This window comes from Gallus gallus, chromosome 2 (genome assembly GCF_016699485.2).
Source record: "Gallus gallus isolate bGalGal1 chromosome 2, bGalGal1.mat.broiler.GRCg7b, whole genome shotgun sequence".
Classification (NCBI taxonomy): Eukaryota; Metazoa; Chordata; class Aves; order Galliformes; family Phasianidae; genus Gallus; species Gallus gallus.
In genome coordinates, this window is record NC_052533.1 from 139,329,597 (window position 1) to 139,343,993 (window position 14,397).

A 14,397-nucleotide genomic window follows, 5' to 3' on the forward strand; every position below is an offset into this window, starting at 1 on the left:
TCCCATTGCAATAACAGAAGATACATTGCAGTGGATGTCCAACAAGAACTTGCCTCCCAGGCTGTGACTAATCCTTTATAGCCCAAGAAAATCTTCCTTGTTTATATTTACCTTAACCAAATGCCTTCTGCTTATCAGTGGGAAAACAAACCCTCAGGCATCAGCTGATCTTCTGCTGAAGACTACATACTGCGCTGTGGCTGGGGATCCAAGTACAGACTGTAAGTCTGCCAAAAAAGTCAAGTCAGAATAGTCAGGGATCAAAGAGGCCAGGGCACTTCTGGGAGCACCCTACTCTACAGATCATGCCGACTGCACGCAGAAGGTGGCCCAGAATCAGGGAAAGGCCACAGCAGGAGGGGGATGAAGATTTGCCTTTCCCTCGTCTATAAACCATTGTAACACTTCGGGGATCTTTGATCTCACTACAAGGCATAGAAGGAAGGGAAGTACTGGGAGAACTCTTTGTTCTTCTTAGCACTATCTCAGCTCTTCATCTGAGATGCAGCAACAAGTTTAGTTCAAAGATAATTTGTGTGAACTCTGTGTGCACACCTAGCCCCAGAATCAAGGATATTCTCTGATGAGAATAAATTACAAAGTGCTATGGAAAAGGGGAGTGAAATTTCATTGCTTTCAGCAAAGTTATAACCCGATACTCTTTAATAGACTCATATTGTAATTCCTTCTCAAAACCGCTGCTTTCAGTACAGAGGACAAACAAGATGGCCTTTTTTTATCTAGCCATATCCCCCCTGGTGTGATGGGAGTGACAGTGATGTCAGTATGTCATGAAGAATAATAATGAATGTTTAAAGAAAAAAATACAATGTTGTGACCATGGCTTGTCTACAGCTCCCCACCCAATGTAGAAACTCAGCTGCAGAAAAGGAGGAGGAAAGGGATTTGCTGCATTTTGTTGGGCCTCTACTCAAGATTATAAAACCAAAATTACACTAACTTAAAAACTGGATGTATGTAAAGTGGAACAACAAAGTTCCTCTTTCTGTTCCTATTTGTTTCTGTGTGAACTTTGTAACATAATTCAAGAGGATCAGGCTGAACCCATCAGTTGCATTCACATATGCAAGTCATGGAACCATGTTTCCTCTTCACACACTTCTGCAGCTAGGGCAAAAGTTAATGAGGCATACTATGGAATTGTTTGTGTTCAAACAAAGACAACCATGAGATGTATCTTGTGGATGGTACAATGGAATCAGTGAGGAAGAGATACGAAGCAGCATTTCGTATCTGATATAAAATTTACACTGCAGACTAGTGCTGTGGTCATCTGACCTTACATTGGAAAGGAATTATTTCACATCTGGAAAAATGTATGAAGTGTGTGTGCACAGTAAATATGCTTGAAAACAGACTCATCTGCTAATAACCTTGTTCCCAAAAAGAAGTGCCGGAGAAAGGCAATATGGGCCATTAGCAGCACTTGGTAGGAAGCAGTGGTTTCACAAGCTTCTAATTTTACAAAGTTCCACATGATCTCAGCTTCTTCAATTTCTGTCAACTATTGAAAACATAGGATAATCAAAATGTGCAAAAAGGGCTTGGCGTGATTCAGTTCAACAGCTAACATTCCTTAAAATTTGTAAAGGGTTAATTCCTGTCTAAAACTATAATATAACCCAGATTGATCCTCATTCCAGTTCTTTCATTCAGATGCTGGAACTCTAGAAGAAAAATGTGTTGCTTGTTTTAATGAAATCAATGGAGCTGTGATTCCAGATGTGTTCTAAAACTCAGAGATAAAAGAGGGATATTCATGCTATCAGACCTCAGGCATCTAAGTAAGATCCTCAGAGGAATGCTCAAATTTTCATTGACCACAGCAGCAGCCTCAGCTCCAGAAGCATAGTAAGCCAGTGTAAATTCCATCACATGTAAACTGCCTTAAATTAACAGAACTTTGCAACCCACATGGAGCACAAATGAAATGGTTCCAAGTCACGCATATACTTATGCAAATCTAACTGCAAATCAATGTTTTGCTCTTCATGAGAGGCTGCTTAGCTAATAACAGTTACTGAGGTCACAGGCATGGGACTTGTCAGGAGAATAATAGTTGTTGATGGGAGGGAGGAAGTGTGCATAATTTTAAAAGTTGTCATAATCCTGTATTCTCCCCTAACCACACAAAACATACTGTAACTTGCTGGCAAGTACCTGGAATCGCTGGAAGACTAACAGCCAACATCTGGTGCCTTTAGAACCTATTATTCCTTTTGCTACCTCTGCTGAACTAGAGCTTTCTGAAATAGTATGAATTAATTCCCAAAAGTTGTAATCCTGTATAATTCATTTATTCATGTGCCTGTAAAAGACATAAAAATTTAAGGGTCTGAAATAAAAATGAGTGTAATTGCACCTGTTTTTAGATTCCTTTCCATTCCACTCTACCATTTCATTTTTACTGCCATTTAAAAGGCTCAATGTTTAATTGATAGCTCTGAATTGCTGATTGCTCTTACAATGCAACTTCTCAGCAGGGAAAAATACACCCTTTGTAAATGATGTGGAAATGAAGGAGTATCTTCACCATGCACAATCTAAGATATAGATGTGGAAAACCAGAATTAGAGTCATAATAGTGTCCATAATTTCTGACTTAATGAAGATTTATAGGACTGATTTTAGTGAGCAAATTCTGAGCACCATGAGACCTCTAAGGTGTACAGCATGCATTTCACCAGGACTCTTCCCTTTCTGGGATAATTAGCAATTAGTAACCTTTCAAGATTTGTTGGCATATTTAACCATAACTCTGAGAGTCAAAAATGGAAAATTTCTTCAAAAATGGAATTAAACTTATGCATATGTAGTATAACATTAAAAAGCATTTCATAAAAGGTGCTATACCCAAATCAGCTCTTCCTTAGAAAGTGTTGGAACACGAAGATGAAGTCTCATGAGAAGTCTTATATTGTCAGTGAAATAGCCATGAGGCGGTCACTATATACTGATCCCAATTTTACATCTTCAGGTAGTTTGAAGCCAATGAGAAAGGCTTTCTCAACAATTTAGTGTTCTGTGGATCAGGCTGCTTTCTGCCAGATATCCACTGTGGTGAGAAATTCAAACGCTTTGGAATCAACTAGAAAAGAATTGTGAAGAATAAGACTCAAAGACTACTCTTAAATCAGAAGTATCCAAAAGGGACAACTGGGTTGAAATATGTCCTGTTTGTGGTCAGGAATCCCCACACACTCCTGGTACTAATATGAAGTAATGGAACTGCTTGGGCTGCTTTTTACTTCATTTCTAATCCAAAACTTTTGCCAGCATTTGCAAGACCAATAGATATCGGAGCTATATTTCAAGTTGGCTCTGACTAGTCTGTGGTTTCAATAATTCCATCATCTTCGCTAGATTTGTCATGGAAAGAAAAGGACAAAATTAAATGCATATTATTTTTTTGTATATTTTCCTTTTAAATTTAGAAATACTTAGTTCACCTGAATGCAAATATGATGGGAGAGGTTACAGGGGGTTAAATTTCATGATAATATCTCTAGAAAATAGAACCACTGATACTTTCACATAGCTCTAGTTTCCAGCCACTGTTACGTTTTAATGATATGATCAATACCCATATAGATAGAAGGGACATTTCCTACCACACAAAATACAATAGCTTGAAACATGAGAAGTGGTTTATGCATTCCTTTAACTGGTGGTTAACCTCATCAAATTACTGCACCTGCTAAGGCTGTGAGAACTAAATACAGATGGTGTCAGCATCTGGCCAACGGAACCCAACCCTATGTTAATTTGAGAAGATCTAAGGAACCACATGGTTGGCTCCAGCACAATGTGATGTGACTGTGCTTCATCACAAACTGGAGTGATTGGTCCCAAGGTACAGAAATCAGGCCAGTTAATTGCTTCCCCTTTTTTGCTGAGTCCAGCATTGCAAAACTCCCCAAAATAAAGGAGTAATTAAGTCTGGAAGGGACCATGTTCAGGAAGCTTCAGGATGGCCAGAAGGTCCCCTTCACCTCAAGGACTCTTAGAGTGTTTTAGTTGTCAGGAGAGACAAGGAAAGGACAAAGGCTCTAATCCAAGTCCAAGGCATCCCATAATGAGAGGTATTGTTCAACCTGCATTAAAAAAAAAAAAAAAAAAAAAAAAAAAAAAAAAAAAAACACCAAGGAGAGTGAGGAGAGTGAACAAAATTGAGCCTGAAAAATGTGAGAACTAAGAAACCATGGTCTTGAAATCTAGTAGCCAAGGAGAATTTTGAGAATGAAAGTAATAAAGAAATGACATACTGTGAGGAGACCCATATGGGATGCCACTTACAATCCTGTGTTCAGTATCGTTTTCTTTCCAGGAAAAGAATAGAGGAACTAGCTTGAAAACTGAGCAGTACAGTGAAAAAGAACAAGAGGAAAACTCCATTTCTTTCTATCTGTTTCCCAAAATGACCCATACTTATTTCTTGAGTGAGCATTCCATAAAAGACTGAGTCAATGATTAGTCCCTTCCTATAAAGAATTTCTCCTGAACCTCTTGCATGATCCCAAGAGTGTCTTGATTGTTCTATAGCATGAAAAGAAGGCCATGAGAGGGATGCAGATCAAGATAAACCTTTATTCTAATTCTGTATGTAGTTCAGCTCTCATTGACTCTTCTGGGAGTTGATCATATTAATATTTCTTGAAGTCTGGAACAGGAACTTCTCAATGAATATAAGGAATACAGTCAACCTGTCACTCTTTCATCAGTGCTGCATACTTTCCTATATTATTTTTTCAGGCTTTTTATTCACTTTTAAATGGCATGACTTGTAAATTCAAAAAATCTTTAAAGTACCCTTAGTTCTATAGCAACAGAGGGAATGAAGTAAGTAATAAAGGACATTTACATAGCAACTTGTGCTCACAGAACATACAGACACATACATAGGCACATAATGCCTTCTACCAGATGGTAAGAAGTACATGTTTACTCTATCCATGAGATGTACTCATTTATTTATATACAGATTACGCAGAAATATAGTCATAAATTATGCAGACCCACAAACAAGCTTCACTGAATAAGTTCAGATGAATGCCAACAGTATTGGTCATAGACCATATGTGTTCGTGTGTTTGGATTTTTTTTAAGTTTCTCATCAGAGGCCACTAAGTCATCTATGCATAACTTTCTTCCTCTTGCCATGTGTACAATAGGGAAAATGCAAAACACGGATGTGAATCCTTATTGCCATTCCTCTCTCTTCTCACAGAGTCCCATGACTATATTGTTTACAAATTACTCAACAGTTTTTTAAACTCTAATTTAGGAGTAGAGGATATACTGAGGTTGTACTCACTTCATCAGAGCAGGAAAATCCTCAGGATTATACCTCAGATGGAAGAGATACAAATAACCGCAATATACACATAACATGACACCTAATATCAAGGATGTTTTTCTCAGAGAATGCCATGCATAGGTCAAGAGAATGTCTGTATGGAGTACAGCACACATATACAGGAGGCCACATATGATGGGATTCACTGACCTCTTAAGGTCTGTTACAGCTGGAATAATCCTAGGATTTGGGGTCCTTTGATTTTAGGAGCCAAACAGCTAAGCTGGGTGACTACAGTATGATGACAAAAGAAAGAAGTACTTCCTTGACTATCTGTCTCCTCTTGTGGCTCCCACTATTTTCTTCAGGCTCTTTTTCTTGCAAAGTAGCCTTGCAGGTTTTCTTAAATGAGATTTCTCAGGAGGAAGAGATCGTGAGAACTGGAGGTTTCATCATATGTTTGTTGACATCCTGTTTCTGTTAACTGCTTTGTCAGGGTGAGTTCAGCAGTCAGAAATCAGGAGTAGAGCCAAATCCTAAGCTGCTCTTTTCTTGTCCTCATGCGCACATTTGGCATAGCATTGGTATTGTCCGTGCAGAAAACAGCTCAGGTTGCTCCACACTACAGATGGCTCTGTGTCCTCCTTTCTGAGCTGACACCTTACCAGGCACACCTATGTTTGATCTCAGTCTATAAATCTCAGCCACGTAAGGTGGTTAGACCACAGTACAAAAGCAAGCGTATAATCATGGGATAAAGTCAGATATTCTGGAGTGTTTCCAGAAAGGCCGTAAAGAAGTATAGTGTTACAGCCCATTTCATTTAAGGTGTTTACCAGCAATGTGAGAAACCACCCTGCTTTAGAACAGGTTGGCATTAAGCTGTTTGGTGAAAAAATCCAGCATTTTACTGTCACAGGGACTTCAAACCTGCCAGTTTCTGCTGGGCAAGAAAGCACTTACGTTGTGTTGTTGGCCTTTTCTTTTTTGGCCTGTTTTTATGTTTGTTTGTTTATTTTTGTTTGTCCATTTCTGGGCATCTTATTCAGGGAAGCCCAATCCAAAACTGTATTCCTAAGTCTGGTGCTGTGCAAAATAACGTGGTGATCTGTGAAAACTTACCTGTGTTGAGATTTTATGTACTTACATACCACTGTCTGTCCCCACGGATCTGAAGCTGAAAACTTTGAGCAGTTTGACAACTGAGTTGATGCCTTTATTGTCACCCATGACCCACTCATTACAGGATACTTGTATCATAAGAAATCTACTTTTCACTCTTCAAAGGCAAAGTAGGACCCTGATACAGCTCTAGATTTCTTGAGTCGCCAGACTGTTATTTTCTCTTCCTGAGGCTATGTAATTATAATGGAAGAAAATATCCAGGAGGCCACAAGACAAAGACTTCCTATCAGTTGTGTGTGGTCTTTCACTGATACATATAGGCCAAGATTCTGCCAGGGTGAAGAGTAATTCAAGCCCTGCTTCAAGTCAAGCAGAGATTGAATTTGAAGCTCCCCTCTCCTCAACAAGCTAATTTGGCCTATATGAAGAAAAAAAGAAATTTTCTCTTATTTCTAGCATCTGATTTGGAGAGACACTACTTCTTAGTGTCTTTATAACCAGCTCAGCAGCTGGCCGAGCTGCACACTGTGCTGCCTATTCCTGCTCGTACTCCTGTAGAGAGAACAAGTGTACAAGATGGCTGCAATTCTTCTTTGTAAAGGAAGAAATCCTAGCAAACTCATGCCTTTCATGGATGTTGAGAAGGAAGATAGTGACATGATCTTATACTATAGTAATGAAGACTGTATAACTATCTAGATGAGGAAATTTCTCATCTTTCATGGTACAAGGAGTAAGTAATGTTATCTGGTTGGATCTTTTGACAGCACAAGTCCAGACTAATTTAAGACAACACCAAGCTGAATTCATGGTAATTTGGGATGTCTGTGCTATTCTACAAGGAAATACTGATCTATAAAGAAAAGGAAAGTAGTAAAAAGTCCTTATCAGAAAACAACTATTAAATCTTGCAGTAATATTAGACATATATTGATTAATCTCAATATTATCCAACATTGTAATTTCAGTTCAATTTAACAAATGAGTAGTTTAGTTTCATTTTGTTTTAATTTTATTGTCCTAATCTGTAACTGAAATATATCAAAGTACCTTTTGCCAGAACTGAATTTTATGTAACAAAGGTACTTCCACAGAAAATTCCTGGCCAGTTCTGTACATGAACTAAGGACATCTCAGCCCTCCATCAGTAGAGATATCTCAGTAGCTTAGTAGCATGTTCAACAATGTTAACGCCTTCCAGACCTGTGCCTGGCATAAGTCTGAGAAGCTTCTTGTAATTTTGGACAATAAAAGTTCCAGCTACAAATGAACTTGTCTATTACACAATTTTTTTTTTCCCATTTGTCATGTTAGGAGAAAAAGATAATAGCAATTATAAGAACTGCAACAAGTTGCATTTTAGTACTATCAGCATCTGATATAGCAAGTAAGATAGTCAAGGATAGAAACATCATTAAAATAATGTTAGTAACTTTTGCTGGACTAATATTTTCCAAATGCCCCAAGATAAAGGACAGTTCCTACAACCCTAAATAGTAGAAAAGAAGAAAATGAGATTGTCTTTTTTTATTTTTATTTTTAATTTTTATTTTTATTTTTTAAGCGGTCAGCTTGTCATTTGTTTTGGAACAGTAATTATCTAAATACAGGTGAAAATATTGTAATCAGAGCTTGCATTATAGTAAGTTTATGGCTCTAGAAAAAAATATCCTGTTCAGGGATTTGTTCAGAGCATAGAGAAGTTCTGCCAGAACAGATGGGGAGGGATAGTAAAAGCTACATGAGGAGATTATAAAACAACAGTATCACTGACTGTTAATGTACTTTAAACTCCTGTCTTCTGCAGATGCTGCCTTTACTCCATATTGCAAAATTTATCAATTTTACAGTCCAGTCTTGTGCAATGAAGGCAATTCCACGTAATCCAGTAACACTGGTCAAAATGGCAAAGCCTTTGAAAGACATTTGTGAAGTGTGACTGCCCAATGTAGTTGGCTTTTAGGTATGCTGAAGTAGCACTTTGAGCTGCATCTGCAATTGTAAGTGTCTGCATACAACACGATTATGGTGTCTGAAGATGAGAAAGACGAAAGGGAAGAAAATGAGTAAAAAAAATCACATTCAGACCTCCTGCTGAAGGTGCCAGAGTTGGGACTGAAACTAATTCTGTCTTGACTGATTAGGGAGCAAAGGTCTGACAGTGCTGGATAACAGACAGCCACAGCAGCTCATGGTGGAGTGTAGATGTCAAGCTAGAAGTGATAGAGTTGTGACACGCTTATAGTAGGAAGTTTATATGCAGCCTATGTAGCCTGAAGCTGAACTGTGAAGCAGCCTCCTGCCGGTCTCAAAAGGAATGTTAAATGCTTTGGAAGTGCTGAGCCTCAATGACTCGACTGAAGTCACAAAGGAAACCTGTGGCAGAAAGGAAGTTGGATCACCTTTGTCTTCATGCAGTGCCTTCATTCATGACCACCCTTCTTCTTTAGAGATGAACACTGATAATTTTAGTGATGAAAAGATGTTAGCAACAAAGACGTGTCACGTGCCCTGAAAATTTACGATCTATGGACCAAATGCTGCAGTTAGTCAAGACTTTTTTTCCTAAACTTTGTTCCAGAAAGATCACAGTTGTCATCCTGTGTGACATTGTTCACACAGTATTCAGTCCAATAATTTATAACACATCTTTGGAAAGATGTGCCATCTTCAAATCAGATGTTCAGGAATCTACCACAGAGCACTACTCCTTGTAGTTGATAGAACTCTCAGTTCCATACAGACATTTCAGCTGTAAGCTTCTTGCTTTTAACACATTTGTTACACACTCTTGGTTATAAAGTGATATGGTATTATTAGATAGCCATGTCCTCTTATAACCAACAAGCAAATCTTTTTAAGATGACCAGGTGAAGATTTTTCTCATTGCAAAGACTTTCTCTACACTTTAAATGCTCTTTAATTTTTTTTAATTTTTTTATTTTTTATTTTACTACTGCAGCCATGAAGAGTACAGCTCATTTTACTCAACATATAGTTATCTAAAAGTAGGCACTGAATCTACTCATATTATTTATATCACCTCTACATATAGTAGAGAAAAACATTTCAAGAGTATTTCCCCTTATTTCTGGATAGCTTGATAACCCCTTTGAATCATAGAATCATAGAATCGCTAAGGCTGGAAAAGACCCACAGGATCATCCAGTCCAACCATCCACCCATCACCAATAGTTCTCGCTAAACCATGTCCCTCAACACAACGTCCAAATGTTCCTTGAACACCTCCAGGGTCAGTGACTCCACCACCTCCCTGAGCAGCCCACTCCAGTGCCTGACCACCCTTTCAGAGAAAAAGTATTTCCTAACGTCCAGCCTGAACCTCCCCTTGCACAGCTTGAAGCCATTCCCTCTAGTCCTATCACAAGTTACACAAGAGAAGAGGCCAACACCCAGCTCACTACGACCTCCCTTCAGGTAGTTATAGAGAGCAAGAAGGTCTCCCCTGAGCCTCCTCTTCTCCAGACTGAACAATCCCAGCTCCTTCAGCCGCTCCTAATAAGGCCTGTGCTCCAGACCCCTCACCAGCTTTGTTGCCCTTCTCTGAACTCGCTGCATGGCCTCGATGTCTTTCTTCCAGTGAGGGGCCCAAAACTGGACACAGTACTCGAGGTAAAGAGATACTAATCTTTGAGATACTAATCTTTCCAGTGACTGTAGTAGGAGCCTGACAGATGGATTTTGACTGAACTTTTATTTATTTATTTATTTATTTATTTATTTATTTATTTAATGAAGACAAAGCCTGTCCCTTAAGTGGTAACAGTATTCCATTGGTAGCTGAAATTCTACTCTGATATCCCATCTCCCAGTTCTTCCCAGAGCAGCAGACGTTATTTCCCGAAGAGATCATGGCTGGCCCTCATTTCCTAATAGCTTGTTCTGGCAGAAACACTTGTTTCCAGCCATAGATAAAACACTGAAGCCGATGGAGAAAAAAAAAGAAAAAAGAACAACACACAGGCTGCTCACATAGGCTTTGTGAGGCAGCAAAGTTAATTGCTATGTAATTACCACCCAAGTAAATTGTTTAATGTGGTAAAATGTGACCAGGGTTGTTACTTCTGTTGCAAGCAGTGGCTCATGATGCCATCTGCAACCCATCAAGAGATCACATAGTGAATTTGTTGCAGATGTAAGGCAAGCCCTCGACATCTCCAAGCATGTTGTTAAAAACCCCCATCAAGTGAATACTAACATTTCTGTTGTTTCAGATGTCATTGTGGCTATTTACACAGGGCTCAATGATGCCACACTTGTTCATGCTGATGAGGGAAGAATATGGTTAGTTAAGAGAAGAGCAGGTTGGCAATGGCTTCTGAGGTTAGAAACAAAAATAAAAGGGAGATAGCAGGCACTTCAGTGTTCAACCATAATTGGAAATCCAGCTAGGCCATGTGGAGAGGGAAGCAATGAGGGGGAAAGGAATGTTGTCTGTCATGAAAGCAGCATTCTGGCTATGGGATCACGAGCATCTTGTATAAACAGCAGCCAACTGCTGTATCAGTTACTGACTCCTGGGTGCAACACACTCAGTGCCCAGTGCTCGTTGGTGAATGTGCCAGGTCAGAGTCACAACTGCAACAAGTGCTGATGCTCTGGGCTGTAAAGTTGGGATAATGCTGTGAAATCTGGGCTGTAAAGCTGAAAGTAGATTGAAATCCAAGTGCATGGAGAGCCTCCGGAAGATGCTGCAACACAAACAGCTTGCAGACCTGCAGCATCTTCAGTGGAGTAGAAAGAGTAGGATGGGTCTCTGTGGGAATCATAGGGTCTGAGCACAGTCTGCTGCTGTCAGCATCCCACGGACTGCCACTACATGTGGAGAGAATCCTCATATATTTTTTAACAGTATTCCCCATTATCTTAAATCTCCAATTCAAAAGGTCATTGTAAAAAAGCACAAATAGTGACATTTTCAATCTGTGCTTTAAAACACTGACCAATTTTCTATTGTCTCCTCACACCATATCACTTGTCACATGTAAGCAGCTGGGTTTCCTTCTCTTGCTTTTAGATTTTATTTATTTATTATTTATTTTAATGAGGACCTTTCAGAAGCAACTCAGGGATTCGAGATATGGCTTAGTGGATTGTGGTAGCAAGGGTAACAGGAGGATGATTGGACTAGATGATCTTGTATGTCCTTTCCAACCTTCTGATTCTATGATTCTATGATCCAGGAAAGCCTTTTTAGGTTTGAGCTTCTTGGCACCTGAGGTAGTTTCGAAAATGTCTCCCATGGTTCATAGCAACCCAGATACTCAACAAATCTCATTCAAAGCAGAAAGCTGAGCCCTACAAAAAGCTGTTCCTCCTGCTGAAGCGTATCTAGGATTATCATCACACAGTACTTCATGAGAAAGAAATGCTTCCTATCTCCACTGGCTGTCATACTTTGAGCTACCTCTCATGTCGGCGCCTGTAGCCTCATTTTGCTCTTTTGGTTACTTTACACAGAGCAGTAAGGAACATGAAAGAAAACAACCAGCAAAGCAGTTTTGTTTTGTTTTGTATTAAATCCATATAGCAGAGCTGCCCTAATATCAGCTTTATATGTCTGGTGTCATTGCTGAGCTCCTTGAAGAATCTGTACTAGTGCAAAATTTGGAGGCTTCTCAAGGAGATGTGTTTGACTATGCATCCAGAGCAAATAGGCTTCAGTATACACTCCATTACTTGATGGAATGACATTACTTGAATGCACACGCTAGGATAAACAGAATAACCGGGGGGGGGGGGGGGGGGGGGGGGGGGGGGGAAGACTCTCATTTTGGGAGAACAAAATGAACTTATAGATTTTCAACCTGTTTTCTTGTTTTCATGGAACAGATGAGCTTGGAGGAAGAACTGATATGCATAAAGCTGCACTTTTATCACTGTGAACACTGTGTCTTAGCCAGAGAGCGTGAGGCAGAGAGCAAGAGAAAGGATAATTATCACAAGTTCTGAAGGACAGCAGCAGCAACAACAATGTCTAGGCAGTGGAGCAGTGTGGCACCCTTACAAGACTTACTTTTGATCCTCAGTTTTGTAAACACTTCATGCAACTTGAATGCACAGCACAGCGTGATAATGGCTAACATACTCTAAGGATACTGTGACTTCAGGCAATTGAGATCCATCATGTCAGATGCTGCAGAGGTTGCAGAATCATACTGTTGACTGGCAAAATGGTAAAGAGGTGTGAGTGGAGATGGGTCATGTCCCCTGCTGAGCAAGGTCCTGGAGTTCCTACACCAGCTGTAGGAAATAAGCTTGTTAAAATTGTACCTTTACTATCATCTCTAAGATGTAAACAGGATCTTCATGAGCATCATTCAGCAGTTATGCATTTTGATGATAGCTGTTTCAATTAAATCTATATTTTCAATGGAAAATAATGCATGCAGCTAAATTTTTTTAGTTAAAATTCACACAAGTGAAGACGCATATAGAAGAGGTGGGCTTATGGCTATTCTGCAGTGGAAAGTTGTATTCAGCTTTGAAGTTGAATACATGTTTAGGTGTTTCTAAATCAATCTATTTTACAGCGTTTTATTTCATCGGTGGTCTTTAGGCTTTTCATATTTACGAAGACCAAAATGAAAAGCAGATATTTCAGAATTCCACTTAGACTGTAAATTCTAATTTCTGACTAGGTCTGAATACAACTGAAATAAACAAATTCAAGTGTTATTTTTTTTTCCTATTGAAAATATATTGGTTTTGCTTAGAGTGTAAATCATTATATGGTGTAAATAAATCCTTACAATAATAATTTTGAGAAAGAACAGAAATAAATAAAGACAGATATGTTTATGGCATCCTCATTTTCCTTTTAAGAAACAAGAAAAAATAAAGCCTTCACAGCTGAAGGCCAGTTTTGCATTCTATTTCCTCCCAGATATCATTTTAGCATTTTTTAAAGTTCACAAATAAAGGCAAGGTCATTTTCTCTTATTCTCAGTAGGCAAAGCATAGAGTTTTACTGCAAGGGGAAAAGGGCAGCAAGGTTGATCTGCAAATCTCTTATTTGAGCCTTAGTAATTTCAGACAGGTGCCCTTTGCTTTGCAATATTTTTTTCTTTAAATAATGTATCTTGGCACAAAGAGGGAAAAAAGTAATTGTAGACATCTGGCCTTTAGAAAGCCAATGGCTTACAAACTAATTTTACTGGAGGCTGTAGCAATGATAGGACTTGATACTGCCAGCTGGATGCTCACCTGAACCTCGCCGCAGAGTCTATTCTTCTGTCCAGTCTTCTGTTTCAATTTTCTGAGGAAAATCTGCAGATCTTAGCATGTTCTAAAAACAAAAAGACCTGTTTCTTCTCACCATCAAAAAGAATCCATCTCCAGGTCTTTGTTGGCATGCAGAGCCTTTCAGGGGAGGGTGCCCTTTATGCTGGAGATCACCTCTCACTCTGCAACTGCCATGTCTTACTTTTGGCCATCTACTCCATCTACATCTAGCTCCAGGGAAAAGTCTATCAGAACAAGTAAAGATCTTCTCAAAACTGTGAGAGACTGGCAGTGATCTGAGAACAAATCAGTAACCAAGAAAAACTGTTTCAGATCTGTCCTCTGCCCAGTGATCACAGAACTGCTGAACTCCTGAATGCCCAAGTGTACCGGATATGGGCACAATGCCTGTTGCCTGCTTTTTGCACAGAAAAAAAGAACAACACAATATCAAAGGACAGAGAGTCTTTTTCTGTATGAAGGAGAGCTTTTAGCAAATCCATGAAGGATTTTATGTGATGGAAAGGAACATTTCCATCCATACTCCGCTGCTAGCATATTTTTTGTTGTTGTTGGAAACTTAACTACCTGTATTTCTCAGATGTTGAGTTTCTTGTTACATCTGTGATGTTTTGGCTTTCTAAATTATCTGCTTTTGAAATGTTTTGCTCTTGTTGTTGTTTTTGTTGTTTTTAGTAAAGAAACCTTAA

At 39.1% G+C, this 14,397-nt stretch overlaps 1 long non-coding RNA gene across 1 annotated transcript; it reads right to left on the reverse strand.

Annotated features, from left to right (window-relative positions):
- Positions 1 to 4,623: 4,623 nt before the first annotated feature.
- Positions 4,624 to 14,065, reverse strand: LOC121109935. Its single transcript, XR_005857718.1, has 3 exons — positions 13,670 to 14,065; positions 12,480 to 12,706; positions 4,624 to 8,901 (listed from the first exon to the last, which is right to left on the reverse strand). It is a non-coding gene; the product is annotated as an uncharacterized LOC121109935 (long non-coding RNA).
- Positions 14,066 to 14,397: the final 332 nt, after the last annotated feature.